The sequence below is a fragment of the Gorilla gorilla genome, chromosome 5 (assembly GCF_029281585.2).
Source record: "Gorilla gorilla gorilla isolate KB3781 chromosome 5, NHGRI_mGorGor1-v2.1_pri, whole genome shotgun sequence".
In the NCBI taxonomy this organism is placed as follows: Eukaryota; Metazoa; Chordata; class Mammalia; order Primates; family Hominidae; genus Gorilla; species Gorilla gorilla.
This window is the reverse complement of record NC_073229.2, coordinates 37,497,524-37,511,612: the sequence shown is the minus strand read 5'-3', so window position 1 is coordinate 37,511,612 and position 14,089 is coordinate 37,497,524. Positions and strand designations below refer to the sequence as shown.

General features: G+C 40.5%; 1 long non-coding RNA gene across 1 annotated transcript in view; it reads left to right on the top strand.

Annotated features, from left to right (window-relative positions):
• Positions 1 to 444: 444 nt before the first annotated feature.
• LOC101136127 (uncharacterized) overlaps positions 445 to 14,089 on the top strand; it is a 71,105-nt gene continuing 57,460 nt past the window's right edge. The window contains exons 1-2 of the long non-coding RNA XR_010134187.1: positions 445 to 2,307; positions 3,072 to 4,896. This is a non-coding gene — a long non-coding RNA (uncharacterized lncRNA). The remainder of the gene's footprint in view (positions 2,308 to 3,071; positions 4,897 to 14,089) is intronic.

The following is a 14,089-nucleotide window of genomic DNA, read 5'->3' as shown; positions in this document are numbered from 1 at the left end:
GTGGGGATGTGGAGAACCTTTGTGTCTAGCTCAGGGTTTGTGAATGCACCAATTGACACTCTGTATCTAGCTACTCTGGTAGGGACTTGGAGAACCTTTGTGTGGACACTCTGTATCTAGCTAATCTAGTGGGGATGTGGAGAACCTTTGTGTCTAGCTCAGGGTTTGTGAATGCACCAATTGACACTCTGTATCTAGCTACTCTGGTAGGGACTTGGAGAACCTTTGTGTGGACACTCTGTATCTAGCTAATCTAGTGGGGATGTGGAGAACCTTTGTGTCTAGCTCAGGGGTTGTAAATGCACCAATCAGCACCCTGTCAAAACAGACCACTGGGCTCTCTGTTAAAATGGACTAATTAGCAGGATGTGGGTGGGGCCAGGTAAGAGAATAAAAGCAGGCTGCCCCAGCCAGCAGTAAAAACCCGTTCGTGTCAGCTTAGGTGCTGTGGAAGCTTTATTCTTTCGCCCTTTGCAATAAGTCTTGCTGCTGCTTACTCTGTGGGTCCCCACTGCCTTTATGAGCTGTGCTACTCACCGTGAAGGTCTACAGCTTCACTCTTGAAGCCAGCGACACCACAAACCCACCAGAAGGAATGAACAACTCCAGACATGCCGCCTTATGAGCTGTAACACTCATGGGGAAGGTCTGTAGCTTCACTCTTGAGCCAGCGAGACCATGAACCCACCAGAAGGAAGAAACTCTGAACACATCAGAACATCAGAAGGAACAAACTCCAGACACGCCGCCTTTAAGAACTGTAACACTCACTGCGAGGGTTTGCGGCTTCATTCTTGAGGTAAGTGAGACCAAGAACCCACCAATTCCGGACACCATGTTGGTCAGGCTGGTCTCGAACTCTCCCTCTGCCCCACAGAGTGCTGGGATTCAGGCATGAGCCGCCAGGCCCTTAACTTTTATTCCAAAAAAATTTCAGTTAAAACTTCCAGTACATAGTATTTGCATGGCAGGGACCCTGAAGTGTTTGTTAAATGAATGTCACATATATCACATACTGTGATAGGAATGAAGTCATTCGTTTGAAAGGTTGATAAATACAACGATAGACTGCTAGAACTTCATGAGTCTTAAGAATATCTCACCAGATCTCATCTTCCAGATTTAAAAAGGGGGGCACAGACTTCAGCGGGAAGGGCTGATTTAACGACATCTACTATAATGTGAGTCTGGGCCACACTCTGGTTTTCCAGTTTCAGTAATGATGCATCACTACTCTTGAAAAACCACCAAAAACCAACAAGTAAGCACCCAAAAAGATGTTTAGGAATTCAGAAGTACTCTTTTTACTCTAGCCTTAAAATTACTTGCTTTTGCATTGTGGATTACCCATCAACAATGTCCAGTCCTTACCAGGAGTCAGGGAGAGCGTCAAATGCTGGGGATACTGAAATGACCTTAACCCAGTACTTGGCCACCTACAGGACACTGTAATGGAGAGCAAAGCAGGACAGAGGAAAAGCAAAACACAAAAACACCAAAAAATTGGAAATCTTTGGAGCCATTTGCCTTCTAGAACCTTAAAGGCACTCTATAGTCCCACACTATAGAATATTGGAAGAGCAGTCGGCTGTAAGTCTGAATCATGAGTTCCTTAGCTTTTTTCTACCCAGTTCAATTTTGGGAACTTCCAAGCCCTGGTACTTTCATTGTTTGTGATACCCAACACCCAGCACAATGCGGAGCGCACAGTAAGGTGGCAGTGAATTCATCAATACTTTCAAAGTCTATTTTATCTACAAGGACAAGTTTTATTGTATGTTTCCTTTTAAATAAGTGCCACAGTCGCAGTAAGTGAAAACATCCTCTCTGACACCACCCCAGCGGCCCCCCCAGCTCGTGGGCCTCCCCGCAGAGCGCGCGCCCGTGGGGGTAACCGGCGGAAAACTAGGGACGCGGGCACAGCCGCAGACTGGGCGTGGGGGGCACCGGAATGGCCAAGCCTGGGACGCTGGGACCTCCGGCCGCCGCGGGGCGACCAGGCGGGCGGAGACGTCTCGCGCCCTCCCGGGCTGCGCGGCTCCGGGCGCATTCCTGCACCCTCCTCCCGCGCGCCGCGCTGCGCTGCCTCCCCCGGACAGCTGATTCATTGGCTCGGCCGCCCAGACTGCCTGGCGCCGGCTGCGTGACGTCACCCATTCACGGAGCCCGCCTCCCCCCTCCGCTGGCGCCGGCCGGGCGGTCGCCCTGACAACGCAGACGCCAGCCCGCACAATGACTTCCAGCTGGAGCAGCCCAGCCAGCCTGCGCGCTCACTCGCTTGCTTGCGCTGGGCTTCAGGGCGCCCGGGTGAGTTTCTTTCTCTCCCTCTCTTTTTTTTTTTCCCAGGCTTTCGCGGGTTTCCCCTGCCAGGGAATCCACTCGCTGTAGTTTTCTAGGGCTCTGGTCCCAGTCCCTTCTGAAGCGCGCTTGCAGGCTGTCTTCCTCAGTCGCCCTCTCCCTGGGTGCTGTTTTGCTGGGCAGCATCCCATGCTAGGCTCGGCAGACATTCTGGCGGTTGGGTTCGGCCCTTGCAGCGCTAACACCTGCAGAGTCGAGGCTGCTGCCAAAAGGCAGAAAGCAAAGGAGGAAAAAAATTCATTGTCATAATAGCGAAAATGATAAACCTCAGCTGTTTAAGAGAAGAATGTCTTGAGTAGCTGTTGATTACCTCCCATAATCACAAAACAACTTTTTTTAAAAAAGAATTTGCACTCTTCGTCTCTTAAAACGCGGTCATTCTTTTGCTTTCAAATCAAACTTCGCGACAGTTAGCAACTTCAAGAACGCTTCCAAATGGATAAATCTTTCCAGAAGGTAAAACAAATCTGGGAAGTTGTAGCAGTGTAAATTAGGTTAGAGAGTGTGTGAGGGTCGTATTTGGAGAGAGAGAGACACAGAGGAGATTGGTGGTCTTGGGGCAAGGCAAATAGCTCATTCGCCTCCCCCCACCTCCAGTTTCCACCCCAGATCTTTGAATCTTGAACGTGGAGGAAAGGGAGACGTAGCTGTTGATTAGAGTTGGGTGGGATGTAATCCTTATTCTAAATTTTCATTTTATTTTTTGGTGCCAGATTTCTTGCTTCAAAACAGCTGCATTTTTGGAAGAAAGTCCACAACTGACAACTAAGCAAAACCCTCCTGGTGGATAGCATAAATCTGCTTTGTTGAAGCTGCTCATTTGTCTGATCTATGAGTCCAGAAGATGCAAACTCCCTTCCCAGCTTATGCAAAAATACTTCCAGTAAAAACAAGCCCTTTGGCCCTTTTCTTTTGTCAGTCCAGATTTCAGCATGTTCTTCGCTTTGTTATTCATCATTTTATGTATTTGGACCCATCCTCAAACAGACTTTAAACCGTTTAAAGGCAAGGAGGGACTCTTTCCTAAACCTTTAATCCCCTGGCCCAGCTGAGTAGATGCACAGTGTCTTATGATGATGGTGATATAGAATGATTAATAACCACACAAGGCATTCGGTTGGTCAAGTCACTGTTTATTGGCTCAAAATAATCCTTGGCTTCTATATGTCTACAGCTCACTTCCTAAACAGTTAAATCCAGAGAGTCTAATAGATAATAGTTGATGATCATAAATATAAATAACCAATACATTAGAATGTGTAGTCAAAATAGGAATACTTGCTTTTCACTTATTTCCCACGGGTCGCTGCTGGTGGTAGTCAACACAAATAAAAATTTGAACTCATTTTGTTGTTCATCTAAAATGAGAAACTCGGTGAAACATTGATTTTCTAAAATTGCTGCATATTTAAATGTGATTGTAATTGCTTTTTAGCATTTTAAAATTGTAACATCGATACCAAATGCTGAAGAATCTAAAGAATAGTTTATTGGGGCTGGCCTTTTTTGTGTAAAATGGTCTGTATCATAATGGATGACTGATTATCCCATCCACATTATTTGGATTCACTTAATACTAGGTTTTAACATTAGGAGAATAAAACCCTCAAGAAACCTAACATAGATTTGTATATTTAGTTTTCTCCTTCCTTATCTTCCACCAGACTTACAGGTGTTCCACCTGCTTGTAGTTTCGGTAATAATACCAGCTGGCGGTGGTTCCTAACTCTAGCTACACTTTAAAATTACTTCGTGCATTTAAAAAAAAAATGCAGTTGTTTAGGTTCTTCCCCTAGATATTTTAATTTACAAGGTTTGGGATGTGGCCTGGGCATCGATTTTTTTAACTTTTTATTTGAATATAGACTTACACGAAGTTGCAAAGATAGTACAGAGAGGTCTCATAGAGCCTCCACTTTGCCTCCACTGTTGGTTACATTCCGCATAGCTGGAGCACAATAATAAAGCCACGACATTGACACTGAGATAAAATGTGCCTGTGATTCTGTGTCACCTTATCCCTGAAGACTCTTGTAAAAATTACCGCAATCAAAATACAAACTATTTCAACACCACAAAGATCTCTCTCATACAGTCCCTTTATGGTCGTCCCTTTCTTTCCCCCACACCATCCCTAACCCTTTGCAACCATCAGTCTGTTCTCCATTTCTATAATTTTGTCGTTTGGGGAATGTTTTATAAATTGGTCCTCACAGCTTGTGACCTTCTAAGATTAGCTCACCATCCCCCCCACCCTACCCAACTCAGCAGAATGCCCTAGAGATTTATCCAAGTTATTGCAGGTATTTCTAGTTTGTTCCTTTCTGTTACTGAGTTCTACACTATGGGTGTAACACAGTTTGTTTAATCATTCAGCATTCACCTATCATACATTTTGGTTCGTTCTTTTTTTTTGGCGGGGGGGAGTGCCTATTACAAATAAAACTGTCTTGAAAAATTGCTTGCAGGTTTTTCTGTGGACCTAAATTTTCATTTCTCTGGGATAAATGTCCAGGAGTGTGATTGCTGGGTCATATGGTAAGTATGTGTTTAATTTTTAAAGAAACTGCTGAACTATTTTCCAGAAATGTACTATTTTACATTCCCAGCAGCCATATATGAGAGATCCAGTTTTTCCACATCCTTACCAGCATTTTGTATTGTCACTGTTTTTTTACTTTTACTGTTCCGATTAGGTGTGCAGTGATACCTCACTCTGGTCTTAATTTGCATTTTCCTAATGACTAGTGATGTTGACCATTTTCTCATGTCTTTATTTGCCATACACATATTCTCTTCAGTGAAATCCCTCTTCGTGTCATTTTCTTATTTTCTTAATTTGTTTTGTTACTGTTGAGTTTTGAAGGTTCTTTAAATTATAGACATGAGTCCTTTATCAGTTACATCAGCAGTCCTCAACCTTTTTGGCATCAGGGACAAGTTTCGTGGAAGACAGTTTTTTCCACGGAAGTGGGGGTGGTGGGGGAAATGGTTTCCAGGTGGAACTGTTCCACTTAAGATCATCAGACATAGTTAGATTCTCATAAGGAGCATGCAAACTAGATCCCTCGCATTCGCAGTTCACAATAGGGTTCACTCTCCAGTGAGAATCTGATGCCGTGGCTGATCTGACAGGAGACAGAGCTCAGGTGGTGATGCTGGCTCAGGAGGTGCTTAACTCCTGCTGTGTTGCCAGCTTCCTAACAGGCCATTGACCTGTACCAGTCTGAGGCCCAGGACTTGGGGACCCCTGAGAGATGTGGTTTGCAAATAGTTTTTCCCAGTGTTTTGCTGTCTTTTGGATCTTTTGGGCCACATCCGGTGGCTCACGCCTGTAATCCCAGCACTTTGGGAGACTTAGGCGGGTGAATCACCTGAGTCGGGAGTTCGAGACCAGGCTGACCAGCATGGAGAAACTCCGTCTCTACTGAAAATACAAAAATTAGCCGGGCCTGATGGCGCATGCCTGTAATCCCAGCTACTCGGGAGGCTGAGGCAGGAGAGTTGCTTGAATCTGGGAGGTGGAGTTTGCAGTGAGCCAAGATCGCGCAGTTGTACTCCAGCCCGGATAACAAGAGCAAAACTCCATCTTCAAAAACAAAACAAAACAAAAAAAAGATCTTTTGGAGAGAAAAAGTTTTTAATTTTAATAAAATCCAAGTTTTTAATTTTTTTTTTCTTTAACTTTTAGGTTTGGGGTACATGTGCTAGTTTGTTATATAAGAAATAATGCATCATGGGGAGTTGGCATATAGATTATTTCATCACTAGGTAATAAGCACAGTACCTGATAGGTAGTTTTTCAGTCCACCCCCTCCTCCCACTCTATACTCAAGTAGGACCCAGTGTATAAAAGTATAGTTGATTTTTGTATGTTGATCTTTCTGTGACTTTGCTGAACTTATTGGCTCTAGGAGTTTCGTTGTTTTGGGGTTTTTTGTTTTTGAAGGTTTCTTGGAGTTTTTTTTTTTTTTACAACGTAGGGAAACCTGTCATCTGCAAATAGCAACAGTTTTAGTTCTTCCTTGCATTTCCTTTTCTTGCCTTATTGTGCTGGCTAGAACTTCCAATATTGTGTTGTGGTGAGGTGGGACATCCTTGTTTTGTTCCTGAGCTTAGGGAGAAAGCATTCAGTCTTTTTTTTTTTTGAGATCAAGTCTTTCTCTCTCACCCAGGCTGGAATGCAGTGTGTGATCTTAGCTCACTGCAACCTCCGTCTGCTGGATTCAAGTGATTCTCCCACCTCAGCCTCCCAAGTAGCTGAACTACAGGTGTGTGCCACCACGCCTAGCTAATTTTTGTATTGTTAGTAGAGATGGGGTTTCGCCATGTTGGCCAGGGCGGTCTGGAACTCCTGACCTCAGGTGATCTGCCCATCTTGGCCTCCCAAAGTGCTGGGATTACAGCCACCATGCCAGGCCAGCATTCAGTCTTTTGTATCAAGTATAATATTAGTTGTAGGGTTTTTTTTTCTTCAAGTTTTTAAAAAGTCAGTTTGAGGAAGTTCCCTGCATTCCCAGTTTTCTGAGAATTTGTATTATGAATGGATGTTGAATTTTGTTAAGTACTTTTTCTGCATCAACTGATGAATCATGATTTTTTTCCCTTTAGCTTGTGAATATGGTAGATTATTAATACATTGATTGATTTTTGAATGTTAAATCAGTCCTTCATCCCTAGGATGCTAGCTCATGGTATATAATTCTGTGTTGATATAGTGCTGAAAGCCATTTGCTAATATTTTGTTGATTGTTGCACTTATATTAACGAAGGATATCAGTCTGCAGTTTCTGTCTCTGTCTCTTTATCTCTCTCTGTCTCCCTGTCTCTCTCTGTCTCATGCAGTCTTTGGTTGGTTTGGATAGCAGGATAATATTGGCTTCCTAAAATAAATTGGGAAGTGTTCATGCCTCTTCTATTTTTGGGGAAAGTATATCTATAATTGGTGTTAATTCTTCTTTAAACATTTGTTAGAATAGTGTGGTAAAACAATCTGGCGGGCCCTGGAGTTTTCTTTTTCTGTAATTTAAAAATTATGAATTCAGTTTTCTCAATAAAGTGCTATTTAAATGATCTGTTTCATATTGTGTGAGTTGGGATAATGTGTGCTTTTTGAGGAATGGGGTCATTTTATCTGTTGTCTAATTTTGTCTAATTTATGTGGTATTTACTCATTATCCCTTTGATATCTGCAGGATCTGTAGTAATATCCCCGCTTTCTTTCCTAATATTATGTTTTTTTCTCCTTTTTGTCAGTCTTGATTGGGATTTGTGCATTTTATTGATTTTTTTTTTCAAAGAACCATCTTTTACTGATTTTCTTTTTCTGTTTCCAGTTTCACTGATTTTTGCTTTTCTCTTTATTATTCCCTCTCTCTGCTTTCTTTGGGTTTTTCTTTTCCTTTTCTATGCTCTTGAGGTATAATCTTAGATTTTAATTTGAGATTTTTTCTGCTTTTTAATGTAAGCTTTTAGTGCTATAAGTTTCCCTCTTAGTGTTTTTGCTGCATCCACAAATTTTGATATGTTGTGTTTTTATTTTCATTCAGTTCAGTGTATGTTTTGATTTCCACTTAGACTTCCTCTTTGAGATATGGATTATTTTATAGGGAATTTAGTTTCCAAGTGTTGGGTTATTTTCCTATTATCTTTCTGTTACTGATTTCTACTTTAATTTCATTATGGTCAGAGGATACACTCCATATGATTTAATTCTTTTAAATTTCATGAGTTTGTGTTATGGATATGATCTATCTTGGTGTATGCTCTGTGATTGCTTAAAGAAAATGCTGCTAATGTTGGGCGGGGTGCTCTGGAAGTGTCAGTTAGCTTCTGTTGCTTGACGATGTTGTTGGGTTCTCTTATATCTTTGCTGATTTTCTATCCAATTGTTTTATCAGTTGTTGAGAGAGGAGTGTTGAAGTCCCCAACTATAGTTGTGGATATATCTAATTCTCCCTTCAGTTCTATCAGTTTTTGCTTCACATATTTTATAAGTCTGTTATTTGGTGCATACTCACTTAGAATTGCTAATACAGTTCACTTAGAATTGCTTATGTAATTCTTTTTGGTGAATTATATTTCTGTCTGTCTCTCGTCCTTTGCTTTGAAGTCTACTTTCTTTTAATATAGCCATCCCTGCTTTCTTCAGATACTTTAATGACTTTTTTTTATACTTTTACTTTCAACCTATCTATTTCATTATATTTGAAGTGAGCTTCTTGTAGATAGCATATAGTTGGGTCATCTCTTTTAAAATTCTGTAATCTCATTTTATTAATAGTTATATTTAGACCATTTACATTAAATGTAATTATTGATATACGTTTATGCTTTTGTTTCCTATTTTATTTAATATTTGCTCTCTCTGTCTTCCTTTTTTTAAACTCTTTTTCTTGCTTTGGGCTACTTAAACATTTTATAAAAATCCGTTTTGATTTATGTATAGTGTTTTTGAGTGCAAATCTATAGCATTTTTAATGGTTGCTGTAGCTACTGTATTATAGTTACATAGCTTACTAACTCTATTGGTGTTAATGGAGTAGCAGTTCAAGTGAAGTGTTAAAGTCTTCCCTCCCTTCATATCCCTTCACTTTATAATATAAATATGCAATGTAATTGTCTTAAGTATCTCCTGTACATACATTTAGAACCCTACCGGATAGTGTTATAATCTTTGTCTCAATAGTCAAATACTTAGAAAGCTCAAGAGGAGAAAGAAAACCTATTATATTTTCCCATGTTTTTTTTTATGATTTCTGTCTTCTTTCTTTCTTCTTGATGTTACAAGTTTCCTGTTTTTAATTATCATTTTCTTTCTGTTTAGAGAACTCTTTCGCTTTTTTTTTTTTTTTTTTTTTTTTTTGACAAGATCTTTCTCTCTCAGCCAGGCTGGAGTTCAGTCCTGCAATCATAGCTCACTACAGCTTCACACTCTTGCACTCAAGCAATCCTCTCTTCACCCTCCAACGTAGCACCACCACCCTAGCCAGCTTTTTAAATTTTTTGTACAGATGGGGTCTTGCTTTGTTGCCCAGGCTGGTCTTGAACTTTTGGCTTCAAGCGATCTTTCCACCTCAGCCTCCAGAAGTACTGGGATTACAGGTGTGTTCCACCATGCCCAGTCGTCTTTAGTCATTCTTTTAAATAGGTCTGTTGGTGACAAACTATCTTAGTTGTCCTTCAACTGAAAATGTCTTGATTTTTCCTTCATTATTGAGGATATTTTTGCTGGATATAGAATTTTGAGATGACAATTCTTTTAGTACTTGAAAAATGTTATGCCGCTTCCTTATGGCCCCTATGTTTCTTGTTGAGAAATCTGTCATTTAAATTTTTTTCCCCTATAAATAAGGTATTATTTGTTGTTGCCACTTTCAAGACTTTTTCCGTCTTTATTTTCAGAAGTTTGAGTATAATGTGCTTCAGTAGTGATTTCTTTGCATTTATCCTTGTTGGCATTCATTGACAGTTTTATGAATCTGTTGGTTTATGCTTTGGCTAAATTTGGGGAGTTTTCAGTTATTATTTTTTCAAATACTTTTCAGCCACACCCTTTTTCTTCTCTCCTTCCTAGTCTTTAAAGATACATTAGATGTTTTGTTATAATCCTACTGGTCCCAAAGGCCCTGCTCATTTTTTAAAATATCAGTTTTCTCTCTGCTTTCAGATTGGGTAATTTTTATTGTTATCTTCAAGTTTACTGATTCCTTTTTTTGTTCCCTTCATTCTGCTGTTTAGGTCATCCATTGAGTTTTTAATTCTGCTGTCTTTCCACTAACACAATTTCCTTTTGGTTCTTATTTATATCTTTGTTTTCCTTGCTGAGACTTTTGATTTTTTTTCCATTTGTTTTGGGCATGTTCATAATTACTCATTAAAACATTTTTATGGTGGTGCTGCTTTATTGCTGCCAAGCAGAAATAGAAATCCATGCCAATATTAATAACTGGGGGTGAGGGACTCCTCATAACTCCTGGGCAAGGGTGGAAGTTCTAGTTCTCCATTAAACCTCTGTTGATATCATCCTGGCTGGGAGGGGCATGAAGACTCATTACTGCTTGGCCTCTACTGACATTATTGAGTTGAGTTGGGGTGGTCTGGTTTCTGCTGGGCAGGAGTGAAAGTTCTACCTCTCCACTGACTTTCTCTGATGCCACTCCAGTGAGGTGGGGAGGAGCATTTTATTACTGCAGGATGGGATGGAAGTCCATACTCTCCATGTGGTCTCCATGAGCACCATCAGTGTGGTGGTGGTGGTGAAGACTCCTTACTGCCTGGTGGAGATGAAGTTCCTAGCTCTCTGCTTTTCCTCTATGACACCACTTGGATAGGAGTTTTGGGGTATCTGGCAATGGTGGAAATGGAGCCTCCCACTCAGTTTTTGCTGGTGGGGGTGGAGGTGAGGCCACAGTTTTCTCTGTGGTGTTTGGCTGTTACTGTCCAAGCATCTTCTGTCTGGCTAGGTAGCCATTTTGCTTATCCTTTTTCTAGAGAGGGCAGGTTTCTGTTGAGGCTTTTTGGGTTGATACTTGTTGGTATTTCTGGGTTTCTGTCTTCTCCAGCACCTAATCTGGGATATTTGAGGCAAAAAATTAACTCAGAGCACTCACCACCTGTTGTTCATCGGGTCCCAAGTTCTCTAGCTGATTTGCCGCCTTCTGTTCACCTTGTCTTCAACCTTCTTATGTCTGAAATAGATGGAACACTGCTCCATCTTTCTGAAAATTGAAGACCCATTGCTTTTAAAAGTAGATGATTCTAAAAAGTACAGCCCGGGTTAAAAACAACCTAGCTATGCCTGTTTAACACAAAGATTATAGTCTCTCCCCTTCATTGTGAAGGGGTATCAGTTTCTACTTCTGTTGGATTTGAAACAGCTTTAAAATAATTTTAGCATATGTGGACTTTCTCTTGCCCAAACAGTGAAAATATTTTGAAGAAAGGAGCAATGCCTTATTATTTGGAAGGCAGCCGAGCCTGGTGGTGTGGACAAGGCTTTTGGAGGCAGAATATCTGTATTGCAATGAGATCTTGGTCAAAATTCTTAACTTTCTTAAGGTCAATAAAAATTCATGATATTGTTAAGAGTAAATATGTTATATGTAAAAGACCCACCACAGTGCATGACTAACACATAATATATGTTCAAATATTAGTTCTTTCTTCCTGTGGTCATGCTCTATATATTACCTGGATAGTGATTAAGGAAGCCAAACAATTGGGCTGAGTATTTGAGTCAGAGGACTTACTCTGGAAGCCTCTTAACTCTTTAGGCTCAGGAATAGCTAGAAAAATAGTTGTAAGGAAGACATCCTTGTAAGAATAGAAATGTGAATTTTTAAAAATGATCCAGGTATGATAGGGTAGTGGTGTAAGTCAAGAAGAAAGACTATTGAGAATACAAAGTGGTAGGTAAAAGTGATTGGTTATGGTAATAGAATAGACACGGAAGTAAAACCATGAGCAGGAAGTGAAAGACTGGGAGAAAAGTTTGAGGTTAAGGTTAGGGCCTGGAAATTTTAGTAGGTAAAGTTCTTCCTATTTCTCTGACTGTACTTTCTAATTTTCTTTTGAGGGTTTTTTTTTTCTTACGTATTCCTTAAATGTTGTTGTAATTTGAGGTTCTGCCCTCTTTTTCTCATATATACTGACCTTGGATAATCTTATCCAATTCCATAATTCTGGTCTTACGAAAAAGCTAACAGATTCGAACTCATTTATTGAATCTGCAGTTACCACTGGATGTCTCCATTTGGATGTCACACAGGCTTTTCAATCTCAGCATATCCTAATTCATCTCCCTTCTGTGTTCTCCATCTCATTGAACAGTACCACCATTGATTCAGATCCTAAAGTGAGAAACGCAACCATCTTCCTGTCTTTCATACAACACACTCAAGCGACAACCAACTTATGCTCATTTTTCCTTCAGGAATTTCTGAAAAATTCTATTGAGCATTAAGGGAAGTCATGTTGGAAGAATGCTAAAATAGGTCAAAGGAGACACAAAATATCCTCCTGAGTCTCAAAACTAATATTCCCCAGGACTGTTTTCTCTATGCTTTATGGGGTAACTGATAGAATTCTGTTAGCATTGTTCTTTGTTTCTTGACCAGTTGTTGCCAGTATTTGAATTTTCAGTTTCATATTCATTCTAGAACTTCATATTCTCTTATGCCATCTTTTTCTTTTCACCTTGTTTTCTCTTTTCAATTTTATGACAATTGCTGCTACAAATTGAATTCTTATTTCTCTCCCATCACCTGCTATATTAATTAGGGTTAGGTTATGTTGCAGTGAAATCTTAGTTGCTCATAGAAACAAAGATCTATGTCTTGCTCCTGCTACATATCCATGATGGGCTGGCTAAATGTTTTCTCCTTCCAGGTTTGAGTGAGGCCGATGGACCTCTACTGTCTTAGAGAGTTGGTGGCTGTGGCACAAGGAAGGGGGGAAGCAAGATACATCCAGAAAGGCTTCTGCCTGGCAGAATTGATAAATGTCAATTGAGATTTTCCAAGGACCACAACACATGCATTACCATGCCCAACTTCAAGTAGGTAGGGAAACGAAGTCTGCTATGAGGGAGGAACACTGAAATAGCTGGTGAACATTTATTTCCAGCATGACTACAAGACTCACTCATGGCTCCTCTGCTGGAAGCCCTGCCTCCTTCTGTCCTCCCTCCCTTCCCCTTCTCTTCCTTTCTTCTTTCCTTCCTTTGACATTTTAAAAATGACTGTTAAAAATATTCTTGGGAATGCCACAAAAATGGGAAACCAAGCATTTAGTACTGCAGGGTGGTTCCAAGTATTGAAAAATAAAAATGGATTTGTTAATACATTGCACTGTAACTGCATAGCTAGTGGTTCCAAGTGCAGCCTGGTTGACAGCAGTGATCCAAAGTAGCAGCGACAAAAAAAACAAAAACAAAAACAAAAACTGCAGGCAAGTTAGAATTTCATTAAATACCAAAAGCGCATCTCTTAGCACTTACTCCATAGCTCTAGGGTGCTGATGCTCACTGTTATCAGTTGCACGAATCACCATGGCAATTGATGAATGTAAAAATTCAGTATATGTTTTTTTCTTGCAGTTTTTTAAAATTTTTGGTTCTGAAGAATATCTTTTCATTTGTCTGTCTCTGTCTCTCTTATTCTGTTCAATCTATGCAACAAGAAAACATTCTCTTTTTTTTGTGACTTAAAAGCTTTTTCTAATTTATTTGAAAAACTCTGAGGCTGGATGCCGTGGGTCACACCTGTAATTCCAGCACTTTGGGAGGCCGAGGTGGGTGGACCACCTGAGGTCGGGAGTTCAAGACCAGCCAACATGATGAAACCCCGTCTCTACTAAAAATACAAAAAATTAGCCAGGCATGATGGCGGGTACCTGTAATCCCAGCTACTTGGGAGCTGAGGCAGGAGAATCATTTGAACCCAGGAGGTGGAGGTTGCAGTGAGCTGAGGTCACCCCATTGCACTCCAGCCTTGGCAACAAGAGCGAAACTCCATTTCCAAAACAAAACAAAAACGAAAAACTCTGAATACTGACTCCTGACAAAAGAGAATTCTGTTGTCCCCCCAATATATAGGCATTTATGTTAACCGAATTCTTTTCATGTCTCTTTATTAGTGTGCTCACATTCATACTCCTTGGACTGTATCTCCAAAAGCAAGATAGAGCATCACAGCTGATACTCTTACTTCTATGTGATGATAGACCATCA